This window comes from Anabrus simplex, chromosome 3 (genome assembly GCF_040414725.1).
Source record: "Anabrus simplex isolate iqAnaSimp1 chromosome 3, ASM4041472v1, whole genome shotgun sequence".
NCBI lineage: Eukaryota > Metazoa > Arthropoda > Insecta > Orthoptera > Tettigoniidae > Anabrus > Anabrus simplex.
Window position 1 is genome coordinate 357,120,116 of NC_090267.1, and position 14,376 is coordinate 357,134,491.

The 14,376-nt window shown below is 42.0% G+C and overlaps 1 protein-coding gene across 3 annotated transcripts in view; it reads left to right on the top strand.

The window, feature by feature from the left end:
- The first annotated feature begins 1,919 nt into the window (after nucleotides 1-1,919).
- The window catches only part of LOC136867336 (uncharacterized), a 173,582-nt gene continuing 161,125 nt past the window's right edge, over nucleotides 1,920-14,376 (top strand). The window contains exon 1 of one of the 3 annotated variants that reach the window (XM_067144499.2): nucleotides 1,920-2,032. The gene's annotated coding sequence lies outside the window, so the exon portion shown is untranslated. Of the gene's footprint in view, nucleotides 2,033-3,339; nucleotides 3,630-14,376 lie in introns of those variants that run through there. The other 2 variants (XM_067144500.2, XM_067144501.2) reach the window with 2 other exon arrangements.

Below are 14,376 nucleotides of genomic sequence, written 5' to 3' on the forward strand. Positions count from 1 at the left end.
CAGTTGTATCCCCCGACCTAGAGTCTGAAGCTCCAGGAACCTGCCCTTGAGGCGGTAGAGGTGGGATCCCTCGCTGAGTCCAAGGGAAAAACCAAACCTGGAGGGTAAACAGATAAAGAAGAAGAATAAGAAGAACTCCATGTATTAACTGACCAGAAAAGCCGAAGCAAACATCCAAAATAGAGGAAGAACTAGGTTTGATATCGTAGTTTGTCGGTTCGAGTCCCGTTTGTCGAAAACATTTTCACCATCAGAATGTTGGCCGGCAGGATAGGAGAGGTGGTGGTGAATATTTCCAATCACTAGATTGCGTGCCAAAAGCCTGGATTCAATTCCTAACCTCTCCGCGGTGTTCAGATGGAGTGAGGGCATATGACGCTGTTAGTGGTGATTCGTCCATCGGATGGTGACTTAAAGCCTCGAGCAGTCCCTTAGTGCTATTCGACAGGAGTAGGCTAAGTGCCGGCACCGAGTTCACCCTCTCTTTTCCTACTACCATACATCATGTAATTCATCTCATATCATATCCGACCTCTTTGCGAAACGGGACAGGGGTTGGACACACACACATTGTTATTATAGTGTGAGTACCTCCCCAGTTGCTGGTCATCCATGATTGGGGAGACGAGTATTCTTATTCATTTAAATGGGAGCAATGCCAGCCTCGGATAGGCTCGTATGATTTTCAGACACATCTTATCAACTGCTGTTTTCAGTGCTCAGTCGATGGAGATTTCGTCCTTTCGATTCGAACTGATCATTATCAGGTAAGTGGGAGTCAGTCACAACATTAAATCATGCAACACCTAACGATCTATTGATGTCAGACATTTACCATTTTTATAGGTAATATATGCATATCTTGCTTGAAACTGAAAGGACTGATTTGAGCAAAACTATTGTGACTCTTCTGAATATATCTCATTTTCCAATGTCATTTTCTCAGGTTTTAGTGACTATTGAGCTCATGGGTCCAACGACCAATCCGGTATAAGAATATCAGTAACTTCAACCAATCATTAACTATCACTGTAAATTTATCGTTTTCTTATTATCAGTTAAATTTATCGCACCTACGTGCACTTGTTTTGGTATAAATTCATGAGAATAGCGCGCTGATATACCTTCTTACATTTGACCACAGACCATAAAATCAACAGGACATTGTATCATTCTGACGAAGTCGACATCGAGATTCTGAGGACTGTGGCCCAAAGAGTTTAACTGAAAATATAAAACAGCATATTTCCGTGCTCCCTGTACATGTGATTTATTTTATATATTTATGCCCTATAATTATCATTACTTATTGAATTTTGTAATTATTCCCTAAATAGTCAAAATAAACTATGTTCGAGCTCTAGATTCCCTGTAGATAAATTATGGAGCTCTCGTTCTATTGCTACAGATAACAAATCTCTAATAGTCTATGGGACCTGTCGACAAAATGTATGACACCAATATTAAGAAAATGAGTACGTGTCAAGTCCTTGCGTTTTAAGTGGCACAGGAAATGTTCCTTAAGTATTAAACACAAAAACTTACGGGAAATACCTATTAAAGTCGCAGCTTTAGTGCATTTAGCATTTGTTATTTTTACAAAAAAACAAAAAATACTTCCAGTTGGGGTATTAACGTAATCTGCACATCATTTTAAAAGAGAAATTATCACGAATTCAAAATTCAAAAATGGTAGTTTTAACAAATTTTGGTTTTCTTTTCCCCTTAATGGAACTGATGCGTTCAGGCGGGTCTCCTTCAGCTGCTCTGAAGATATCTGCGAGTTCACGTGGGCAAGGGCGGGAAATATAAATTTGTCGAATATCGCTGGCAGTGGAGTGCGCCATGCTGGCTGGATACGTCGGATTGTTCTCAACCAGGAATATCCCCGCTCCTAAAATTAGCTCGCCGTCGGTGGTAGGACTTTACTGGCGCTGTCTGTCGGCCAAGAGAGGAAGTCAGTTGGTGAATCGTGTGTGGTGGGGCCTCCCCGGCCGGGAATCATTGGTGACATTGCTGTACCCCCTCCAAGGTAATTTCCACACCATCTATCCTATATTTGGTTAAACACTGTCATTAAAAATTTGTGACGGCTCAGGCGAGTTTTGTGACAGAAATTTTAGTAGCTGGCTGTAAATCAGGTTTAGAAGGATGGACGCAGTTGTCTTGAGAGTACGTAGTACGTATTTTTGTAGCCGCCCACTTCGTTTGGACTTGATAAACACACGACATGCTTATTTTTGTCATAGAATGCATTGTTCCCTATCTAAAATAGTTTATTTCTGTTGCTATGCAGGAGTCGCTCCGTCTGTTATATCGTCATTTAAGCAGAAATAACCAACCTGAATTATAATTTCAGAACAACTGAACCCTGAATAGGAATTACATTTGAATTAAATCATTATGTTGTCTTTTGTTCATGATTCATGGGTGGACTAAACTTCACCTTTTAAGGCAGCAAAGAACTAGTTGCACAGATATGACACTTTCCTTCAGCTTCAGAGATAGTCTTGTATTTGAAAGCGAATGTATGTTAAGTAGGGAGATTTATCAAGGAAATCAAGAAATCAACATTCTTTCTTGTTGATGCTCTCTTTAATTGTAAAATAACTTGCGTCCTGACCTCTGTTAATATGACAGAACGTGAAGTGCATTTCAAATAATACGCACACTCGTTTTCTGTACTTGTCTTTTATGTGTAAGATGATACCAAGGTTAACTAAGAACAGACCTTATGTTGGTCACATTAATCAGGTTGATGTGTGGACTTAACGGGAAGGTTGACGTGCCTGGCATCCTTGGATGGACTAGTTTGTAAAAAGTTGTTTTTCGTTATTATTAAGGAGTTCAGCTTCTTTTAGGGGAGTGAAAGTCATTACAGATGTATCATTTAGGATTCAGTATCTTGTAGTGGCAACTTCTAGTATTCGCCAAGAGACGATTATAAAGCTATTATGTACATTGTGAATGTTCTCTCAGGATTTCAGTTAAGAACATTTCTGAATCGAAAGCGTACAAGGCTGTGCTATACAGTTTGCCAATAGCCCTGAATATTACTGTGTATAGATCTTTACAAGTGATTTGTGCTCTCGTGTTTGAATAGAACGGTCGTTAATAGGTAAAATAGGTAAAGTACGATCTTCTTTTTAATATATTAAATGATATTTGCGTGGTTGGCGAGGGAGAGGCAAAGCTTTTTATATTCGTGTTTCCGATCAGTTTTGTGTGGTGGTAAGTGACGTGATGCAAGTTTTGCTTTCTCAGTGGAGAGTTGCAAAGCGGTAGGAGAGGCCAGTTCCCCAGAATAGAACCGTACGTCCTTCGTAACTCACACACGCACACACAGTCGTGGTGCCGTACACTGGTGACAAAGTGCAAAAGCCACCCAATAAGATACTTGTTATTAACGAAATAATTTATTAACATACTTTCAGTTATTTCATAATGATAAAAGAGAAGTCATACGTCATCTTTTGAGTGTTATATTACTAGGTGATCAGTGGACAGTGCTTCTGATGCGTGTGATTGTTGAAGTTGCAGTGCTTGGGATTCAACGAAGCAAATACTTTCTTTAATAACCTGTCTTGTTTGAGTGTTACATTACTTCGGGAGTTTGCAACAAAATACGGGTTAGTACTAATTTTTGTTTGTTTTTCTTACTTTTATTTCCTAATTCTTGTTGTTATTTTGGTTACGCTATTTCGAAAGTTTACACGTTGAAACATGTTTTAAGTTTGCATTTAATGTTTTGATTTTTGTTGATAATGTGGTTATTGTTGCTTCGTTCTGGAATCAGGGATATGATGCCTATTATTTCTTCAATTCTTTGAGAAATTTGTCTGATAGTTTGTTTAATTGGGTCTATCATAAATACAGGGTTCCTACAGGAAATTTGAGAATTAAAAAAACATTGCCGAAGTACGTATCTTATTGTTTACCTGTGGTTTTAATGTCGCACTAACTCATGGAAGGTTTTCGGCAATGCAAGGATTAGAAAGGAATAGGACTCGGAAGGTAGTGGCCGTAGCCTTAATTAAGGTACAATCCAAGCATTTGTCTGGTGTGGAAATGGGAACCCACCATCTCCTGAATGTGAGCTCAGAGCTTCGTGACACGAATCGCACAGCCAATTCGCTTGGTGTTATCTCTCTTATTGATAGGTACAAACGACAAGAAACGTCCAATTTATACTTTTAAACTACAGGTGAGAAATGTTTTTATGGACAGCCAAATAGACAAGATACCCTCTTATTTTAACCAATTTGTTTTACGTCTCACCGACACATAGAGGTCTTATGGTTTCGATGGGATAGGAGAGGGCTAGGAGTGGGAAGGAAGCGGCCGTGGCCTTAATTAAGGTACAGCCACAGCATTTGACTGGTGTGGAAATGGGAACTCACCAGCTCCTGAATGTGAGCTCAGAGCTTCGTGACACGAATCGCAAAGCCAATTCGCTCGGTGTTATCTGTCTTATTGATAGTTACAAAAGACCATAAACGTCCAACGTGAGAAATGTTTTTAATGACAGCCAAATAAACAAGATACCCTCTTATTTTAATCAATTTGGCGACGATGGTATAGGGAAGGGCTAGGAGTGGCCTTTAGTAAGATACAGCCACAGCATTTGCTTGGTGTGAACATGGGAAACTACCGAAAACCATCTTCAGGGCTGCCGTTAGTGGGGTTCGAACCCACTATCTCCCGAATGCAAGGCGACAGTTACGTGACCCAAACCACACGGTCACTTGCTCGGTCTCTCTTATATTATCAAATGTATAAGTTTAATTGTTCTATGGGCATACAGTGACACGTTCTCGGAAAGATGCCAGGAGTGATCTGGATCATTTCTACTACAGCCATAATGCGTTGTATTAAGATTTGTTCATCCTTAATATCTGGAATATTGCTAGGTTGGTCCCTTTCATTGTTCCCCAGAGGAAAAGATCCAGGAGTGTAATGTGACGCGACCATGATACATGGAACGGCGTAATGAAGCACATATGACATTTGACATCTATTCTCAATATTCTTCAGTTAGGTTCTTCTTCTTCTTCCTCTTCTTCATTCTCATACTAGGCAGATGCCACCCACCCTCGATGGAGGGTCTCCTTTATAAGGGCACGAACTCATCATCATCATCATCATCATTATCATCATCATCTTCTCCTCAGCATTTCTGGTCTGGAGAAAGTTTTGGATTAATCAACGGCTCGCATATTGATATTCTGGTAGAGTCTGGCTTGGCCTCCACTTATCTGAGCAAATCTATTGCTGTCATCCATCTGGTCTGACCTCTGTTGGTCAATTTACGTCCTTTTCTGATCCTGATGGACAATAATAGCGAGGTAAACAGATTCTTTCCTATCCTCGACTTTCATGCCTCCTCTATTTTACCTGATACTTCGAAACTGCCAGAGGTCGTGCGTTTTTCATCATGCTATAGGCCCTATTATAATAATAATTGTTATTAATCAGTCATTGGGTTTTTAACACTCTTTATGTTGATGTTAATGCCCTCTAAACTGAATTAACAACAACAGTATACATTCAATGAAGGTGAACGGACGTACTTCGACTGGATTTTTGTTTGTTTTTGTCTCTCATCAAATAATTCAGCTCTGTGAAACAGCGTTCCTTCCCCTTACCTTAGGGCTCGATTACCGAATCATACACGAAATTTAAACCTGGTCTTATGATTGTAGTGGGATTAACTCAGTTCCGTGGATACAGTAATAACAATATTGTTGGTCTTGCATCCCAGTAACCAATTTCACGGTTTTCGGGGACGCCGAAGTGACAGAAATGTTGTCCCACAGGAGTTTTTTATACGTGTCAGTAAACCTACCGACAGGAGGCTGGCGTAGTCTTGTACCTTCAAATACCACGGGCTGAACTGGGATCTAAATACCAACGATCTATTGTCTGAGCCACAAAGTGTGGCACAAGGAATTTAGTCCTGGTCTAAGGATTGTAGCAGGGTTCACTCAGCCCCGTGAATACTGGACAGTAGGGCTGAGGGAGTCATTACGCTGACCACACGCTACCTCAGTATCAGCAGACCTTTCGAATGTCATTAGTTTCACTAAGTCAAGTATGGTATCACTTCCTTTCCTTTCAAATTTTCTGTGCATCATTTTCCATTTCTTCACATAATAGGTGTTCATAATCCCGGAAGTATTAAACAGACTTGCCGTTTGATTTTTGACTTCCGGCGAAGGGTACTCTGGTACGTGAAAGTCATTTCAGCATTTATCGGAAAAGTATGTAGTAAAATTGAAGGGAAAACATGCAAAAAAAATAATAACAAAAATTGTGTCCCAACGAACCTCGAACCACTTAGTTTTGGCGTCCTTAGAACGCTCATGATTCACAAAGAGCTACTGGCAGTTGCCATAGCTTAGTGTTAAGCGAATATAATGAAATGGAATTAGTACGTCACCCGATCCCCTTTCCTTTAGCTAGCTATCAGCTGGACCCAGTTTAGTTTTAATACTGGTCAGGTAAGTTTTTATTTATTTATTTATTTTATTCCCCTTGATTCTTGAATAGAAACCTGTCTGCAGCAGTCATTCAGTTACGATGCAATACAGAGCTACACAAGTCGTACTATTTTTATGATGTTCCACGTTGATTGCTGTCAAGCCTTGGAACTCTCCTGAAATTATTACGTAAGTTGCCCCACTTTATTAGCATACGTGCATTAAAACGAAGAAAAAAAACAGAGAATAAAAAAGGAAGAGTGTGGTGATGATCCGGTGACGTCAGGATAGTTTGTGTGCGTGTTCTGGCTGCTTCTGTCAGGTGTACGTTGGGGTTAACGCCCGCACAGTCTGTGACGTCTTCATGGCGATGCTCCAGATTGGCCCATCGCATCGGGGCATTGGTGATGCTTTGGGAGATGAGCATGAAAGACTGTGAGATAAATTACTCTGCAGATCTGAAGGCAGCTGCTTATTTACGATGGAAGTTGAAAGGTATAGTCTTAAAACGGGCGAATGATGTCAATCATGTGCAAGAATAAGATTGTACAGGGTGATTCAAAATGTTCATGCCCATATAGGGATCTAAATACAGCAGAAACTATAGTCTAGGTCTCTGCGTCAGGCCAAGCCTTGGAATGGACAATTTATTTATTTTTCAAAAATACTCTACAATGTTAAACAATTCAGCTATGGCAATCAATGAAGCGATAGTCAGTGCACACAGTGAAGTTAGACTCTGGACACTAAGTGTTGTTTACAATATCCATGATGTCGTTCCTGACATTACCAGGCTTGCCCTGACACAGGGTTTGGTCCTATACTTATATTCCTATTCGGAAGTTGTTGAACTCCAAACCGTCTATGAGCTGATTCACGTTTTGATTTGCCCGGTAGAAGTTAACAGGATATGAATGTGTTCTTAAATCAAGCTTACAGTTTTACATGCCTGTAAATATCGTGGTCAGGACCACAGGGCCTCTAGTCTTACGTTGAATTCTAACAACTGGGATGTGATTTTTGATTTTCAAAATACCACTTTTGTTACTCGGGAATCGAGGCGCGGGTGTCTTGGTGAGTGGCCAATGACTACTACACTCGGTCATTTCACCCCTGAATGGGTTCTTCTGTTGATGATCAAATAATAATAATAATAATAATAATAATAATAATAATAATAATAATAATAATAATAATAATAATAAAAATATCGCCTCTGTGGTGTAGTAGTTAGTGTGATTATCTGCCACTCCTGGAGGCCCGGATTCGATTCCCGGCTCCGCCATGAAATTTGAAACTGAGTTCACTCAGCCTCGGGAGGTCAACTGAGTAGAGGGGGCTTTATTCCCTCCTCAGCCACCCTTGAAGTAGTTTTTAGTGGTTTCCCACTTCTCCTCCAGGCAAATGCCAAGACGGTACCTAACTTCCTTCTTCCTTATCTATCCCTTCCAAATCTTCCCATCTCCCCACAAGGCCCCTGTTCAGCATAGCAGGTGAGGCTGCCTGGGTGATGTATTGGTCCCTCTCCCCAGTTGTATCCGCCGACCCAAAGTCTCACGCTCCACTACACGGATCCCTCCCTGATTCCGAGCGAGAAACCAACCCTGGAGGATAAACGGATTAAGAAAGAAAGAAAGAAATATATACAATAATAATAATAATAATAATAATAATAATAATAATAATAATAATAATAATAATAATAATAATCAGATTTTGTGTGACTATTACTATATGATTTTTCACGAGAGTTTAATCCTGATGTAAACAAATAGGCGGAGCACCTTGGCTTTGTACGTGGACCACTGCCTGCTCGATCTGCATCCGATGGCTGTTTAAGCAGCCATCGGATGCAGATCGAGCAGGCAGTGACGTGGACACAGACGTAGTTGATTGGAGAAGCAACCGTCGCACTCACTGGACTGTATCCGAGCTCGAAGAAAATTAGTACGTGGCATTAATTTAATTTTATCTTAGGTTATTACATTTAGATAGTCTGAAAGAGTACGTAATCAAATTAAAATATGGTTGTCATATATACCGGTGTGTATCTATAATTTTTTTCAATAAAACAGTGATTAAATAACGAGATATGAAGGCAGAAGGCGTGGTGTAATGTAGGAAGTCTTCTCATAGCGAGGGAAAGTCCCAAGCTGTACAGCGTGAAGATAAGGTGTTGCATCTTGTAGCAGCTGTCAGTGTCAGTATTCACAGTGAGAGAAATGGAGCAAGAGGTGCTCTAGCCTACGATAGCTTTCTTTAATATTCAGAAATGAATAAATAAATAACGTAGGCCCTAATCTTCAGCAGTAGATCTCCCTTTAGACCCCTCTGTTTAGTTTCGCACAGCTCAAAAACTGTTCCTCGTCTATTTTAGGTAATATGCGCAGCACTGTATGTCCGAACACGAGACGTTGACGGGGCGGAGGTCGATACTACACGCTCAGCGAATCACAACTCTTTCTTCGGCTAAGGCGTGGACATGCCTTGTTTACATCAGGATTAAACTCTCGTGAAAAATCATATAGCCTTGTACGAGCGACCCTCCGAACGAGGATGGACGGCAACTGCCGTGTAAGGGAAACTGCATGTTAGTGTTGTGTGTGGTTTGTGAGTTAGAGGGTTCGGCTCCATGGCTAAATGGTTGGCGTGCTGGCGCTTGGGCACAGGGATCCTGTGTTCGATTCCTGGCAGTGTCGGGAATTTTAACCACCATTGGTTAATTTCGCTGGCACGGAGGCTGGGTGTATTTGTCCTCTTTATCGTCAATTACGACGTGCAGGTCGCCAACGGGCGTAAAATTAAAAGACCTGCAGCTGGCGATCCGAACATAACCTCGGATACTCCCGGCACTAAAATCCATACACCATTTCATTTTGTTAGTTAGAGGAGTGATAAGGACAGTGCAAGCAACCAGTCCTCGAGGAAAGGAATGTAACCGTTTAAGATTAATATGTCCCGACCCAGTCGAAAATCGAATTCAGGGTCCCGAGGATGGAAGGCAAAGATGGTGACCAGTCAGCCTTGGAGTAGGTTGCAGTCATACAGACCAGAAGAAAACAATTTGTCAGAAGCCCTCAGTGTGGTTACTGGTTCGAAACTTGTCTCGTTGTGATATGATAAAACTAAACCTGTTTCGACCGTGCCCACTGAGTGACCGCCTATAAAATCGGTCCTCCATCAGAGTTTTTTTTTTTTTTTTTTGCTAGGGGCTGTACGTCGCACCGACACAGATAGGTCTTATGGCGACGATGGGATAGGAAAGGTCTAGGAGTTGGAAGGAAGCGGCCGTGGCCTTAATTAAGGTACAGCCCCAGCATTTGCCTGGTGTGAAAATGGGAAACCACGGAAAACCATTTTCAGGGCTGCCGATCGTGGGATTCGAACCTACTATCTCCCGGATGCAAGCTCGCAGCCGCGCGCCTCTACGCGCACGGCCAACTCGCCCGGTCCATCAGAGTTTGACCTACCAGTGCTTTATCTTCATCTCATCTCTAACCTTCCCCTAACCCAACCATGGACTTCAACAGTCAAATCTACCAAGCTGCTAATAACTTCAATACCACCATAAATACCATACAAGCTCAACTCCTGTCTCTAACATCCCCACCACTCACACGCTATCAAAGCTATCAAACCCAAACCAGTCCCCACCAGCTTCCACATCAAGACAACACTCCAGAAGAAGAAGAAATCGACTACACCGTTCCCTTCTTCTATGTCAGAAACAACTCCATTTTCCCAGTCTCAAGTCATTGTTCTGAGTGATATTAGTAGTTTTGGGCCGTGCCAGTGATAATATTTTGTTATTTATCCTTCTTGGGTTTCCATTTAATTGACCGACTTAATTTTATGAAGTCGACGTAGTTGATTGTGCTCAAAGTTCTCTCGTGTCTCATTGAGTGCGGCGGTAGCAACATTAAATACATATTATTATTATTATTATTATTATTATTATTATTATTATTATTATTATTATTAGAGCTCCCTCTGTGGTTTAGTGGGAGTGTGCCGGACCTCAAGATCGTGGGTTCAAACTCGGCAGATGTAGTCATATTTTTGTAGGGCGAAAAAATATATATTCGACACTTCATGTAGTACGATATCGGCATCTTAAAGATCTCCGGGTATCACATTTGATGTTTACCACACAAAATTAATTAAAACGGTTATACAACCTGTGACAATAAAGCTCGGTGAATGATGTCAGAACGGTCGATCCGGCAACACTGGCGACACGCAACGCTGCACCTGCTTAGCAGCAGGTTTTGACCAACTGCTCCTAACGTTGTTCAGTTGAGCATCATGTGTGTGCCGTGTAAGACCTATTTGACACAGTGCGTGTTTAGTGTGTTGGTTCTGAACTGCGAACAGGAACATGAACAACCAAAAGATCAATGTACAGTTTTGTTTTAAGCTTGGCAAGACGCCGAAAGAAACGCATGCGATGCTGGTACATGTTTATGAAGTCCTTGAAGTGTGTGTATGAGTGGTTCGCCCGTTTTCGAGGAGGCTGGGAAAGTGTTTCTGACAACCCCCGTAGCGGCAGGTGGTGCAACTTGAACATCCCCCATACTCGCCAGATCTCAATCCTCCAGACTTCTTCCTATTCCCACGACTCAAACTCGCTTTGAAGGGAAAGAGGTTTGACGATATTCCTGACATCCAACGAAACGTGACGAGGCTTTTGAACACCATCCCAAAGGAAGCCTCTTGCAAAGTTTCCAAGATAAATATCGCCGATCTTAGCACTGTATAGTTATGGGAGGGGACTATTTCGAAGGACGGCAAAGTCACTGTCGTGCATTGTTCATCTGTGCTGATAGTACAGGACTATTCACCAAACTTTATTGTCACAGGTTGTAAATCGCCCAACACAGATTAGTTTCTCTCCCAAGTGATAGAGTAAAACGGAACGTCGAAATCGACACTCTGGCAGCCTAGATGGCGTCACATCAAAATATCTGTACATGGCAGCTGAGGCCATACGATTATCTTCTTTTTCTTCTTAATCTGTTTAATCTCAAGGGTTGGTTTTTCCCTCAGACTCAGAGAGGGATCCCACCTCTACCGCCTCAAGGGCCGTGTCCTGGAGCGTGAGACTTTGGGTCTAGGATACAAGTGGGGAGGGGGACCAATTCCTCGCCCAGGTGGCCTCACCTGCTATGCTGAACAGGGGCCTTGCGGGGGGATGGGAAGTTTGGAAGGGATAGACAAGGAAGAGGGAAGGAAGCGACCGTGGCCTTAAGTTAGGAACCATTCTCGCATTTGCCTGGAGAAGAAGTAGGAAACCATGGAACACCACTTCCAGGATGGCTGAGGTGGGAATCGAACCCACCTCTACTCATTTGACCTCCCGAGGCTGAGTGGATCCCGTTCCAGGCCTCATACCACTTTTCAAATTTTGCGGCAGAGCCGGGAATCGAACCCGAGTCTCCGTGGGTGGCAGCTAATCACGCTAACCACTACACAACAGAGGCGGACCCATTCGATTATTATTATTATTGTAGTAGTATTGTTGTTGTTGATGATGATGTTGCTGAAGTGTGCCCATTATTATTATTATTATTATTATTATTATTATTATTATTATTATTATTATTATTATTATTATTATTATTATTATAGTAGTAGTAGTTGTTGTTCTTGTTGTAGATAATGTTGATGTTCTTGAGGACTGTCTAGTGGAGGAGGTAAAGGCGTGGTCGGTTCCTGCAGAAAGCCATGGGTTTGATTCCCCGCCACTAAGTAAATAAATTTAAAAACCAGACCTCCGCCTCTGGAGGGGGATAAGAGCACTGTGATTCGCTCAACTTTCAGCAGAAGTAACTACTGGTAACAGTTTCATTCCACCCACACAGTGGTAAGGCTACGAATAATGGAAATTTTTGCTTTTGCTCTTCAGACGGATCCTCATAGATTTCACGAATTTATTATTGTTACCATTATTATTTATTTAGTTCTATTTAGATGCAATTCCGACAATTATAGGATGGGGTTGACCGAGCGAGTTGGTCGTGCTGTAAGGGTCGCGCAGCTGTGAGCTTGCATTCCGTAGATAGTGGGTTCGAACCCTACTGTCGGCAGCGCTGAAGATGGTTTTCCGCGGTTTCCCATTATCTCACCAGGAAAATGCTGGAACAGTATCTTAATTAAGGTCATGAACGCTTCCTTCCCACTCCTAGCACTTTCCTATCCCATGTTTACTCTTTTGATCCCACACTTGATGAACTTTCACCCATGGAACTCACGTTTTCCGGATCTCCTGAAAGGTGCTTTTTTTCCGGATCCTTTCGATGGATCCATATAAATCCATTTTCCTTTCTTTAATCGTGGTTCAGATCTTCTCCCATTTTCTGGCAAAACTTACGGTCTAATCTCAAATTCAATGTGAAATCCAACATGTTGCCTTTTTTCGGAGCCTAGGATCTTTCTTAGTTTTATTTTCGCGCTATAGCTGCCACCTTCAAGTATTCTGCTTTATTGCAGTTCTATAATATCTGAATTTTATCTGATAGGAGGGGGATTTGGACTTTTACGTCATCTGACACAGTCTGAATGTCACCTCCCATATTCTTGCCCTTTCTTCGAATACTGCCATTCCCATTTTCCCGGCAGCCAAATGCTGCGGCTGTACCTTAATCTAGGCCACAGATGCTTCCTTCTTACCCCTAACCCTTTCCTATACCGTCGTCGCCGTAAGACCTATCTGTGTCGGTGCGACGTAAAACAAATTGAAATTGCAGGGCATCGGATTTTAGCGGTCCTGCGCCATCAAATTTGTATAATTCGGTGTACACTGTACCCAAAAGCACAGAACGAAAACCGTATTGCCGGGCTGAGTGGCTCAGACGGTTGAGGCGTTGACCTTCTGGTCCTAACTTGTCAGGTTCGATCCTGGCTCAGTCCGGTGGTATTTGAAAGTCCTCAGATACGTCAGCCTCATGTCGGTAGATTTTTCTTTTTTGCCTGGTGTGAAAGTGGGAAACCACGGAAAACCATCTTCAGGGCTGCCGACGGTGGGGTTCGAACCCACTATCTCCCGAATACTGGATACTGGCTGCACTTAAGCGACTGCTGCTATCGAGCTCGGTGTCGGTAGATTTACTGGCACGTAAAAGAACTCATGCGGGACTGAATTCCGGCACCTCGACGTCTCCGAAAACTGTACAAGTAGTTAGTGGGCCTATCAATCACTACTATCAATCACTACTGATCTGCATTTAGGGCAGTCGCCCAGGTGGCAGATTCCCTATCTGTTGTTTTCCTAGCCTTTTCTTAAAGGATTGCAAAGAAATTGGAAATTTATTGAACATCTCCCTTGGTAAGTTATTCCAATCCCTAACTCCCCTTCCTATAAACGAATATTTGCCCCAATTTGTCCTCTTGAATTCCAACTTTATCTACATATTGTGATCTTTCCTACTTTTAAAGACACCATCCAAACTTATACGTCTACTGATGTCCTCCCATGCCATCTCTCCACTGACATCTCGGAATATACCACTTAGTCGAGCAGCTCGTCTCCTTTCTACCAAGTCTTCCCAGCCCAAACTTTGCAACATTTTTGTCACGCTACTCTTTTGTCGGAAATCGCCCAGAACAAATCGAGCTGCTTTTCTTTGGATTTTTTCCAGTTCCTGAATCAAGTAATCCTGGTAAGAGTCCCATACACTGGAACCATACTCAAGTTGAGGTCTCACCAGAGACAAAGATGCTCTCTCCTTTACATCTTTACTACAACCCCTAAATACTCTCATAACCATGTGCAGAGATCTGTACCCTTTATTTACAACCATATTTATGTGATTACCCCAATGAAGATCTTTCCTTATATTTATACCTAGGTGTTTACAATGATCCCAAAAGGGAACTTTCACCCCATCAACGCAGTAAT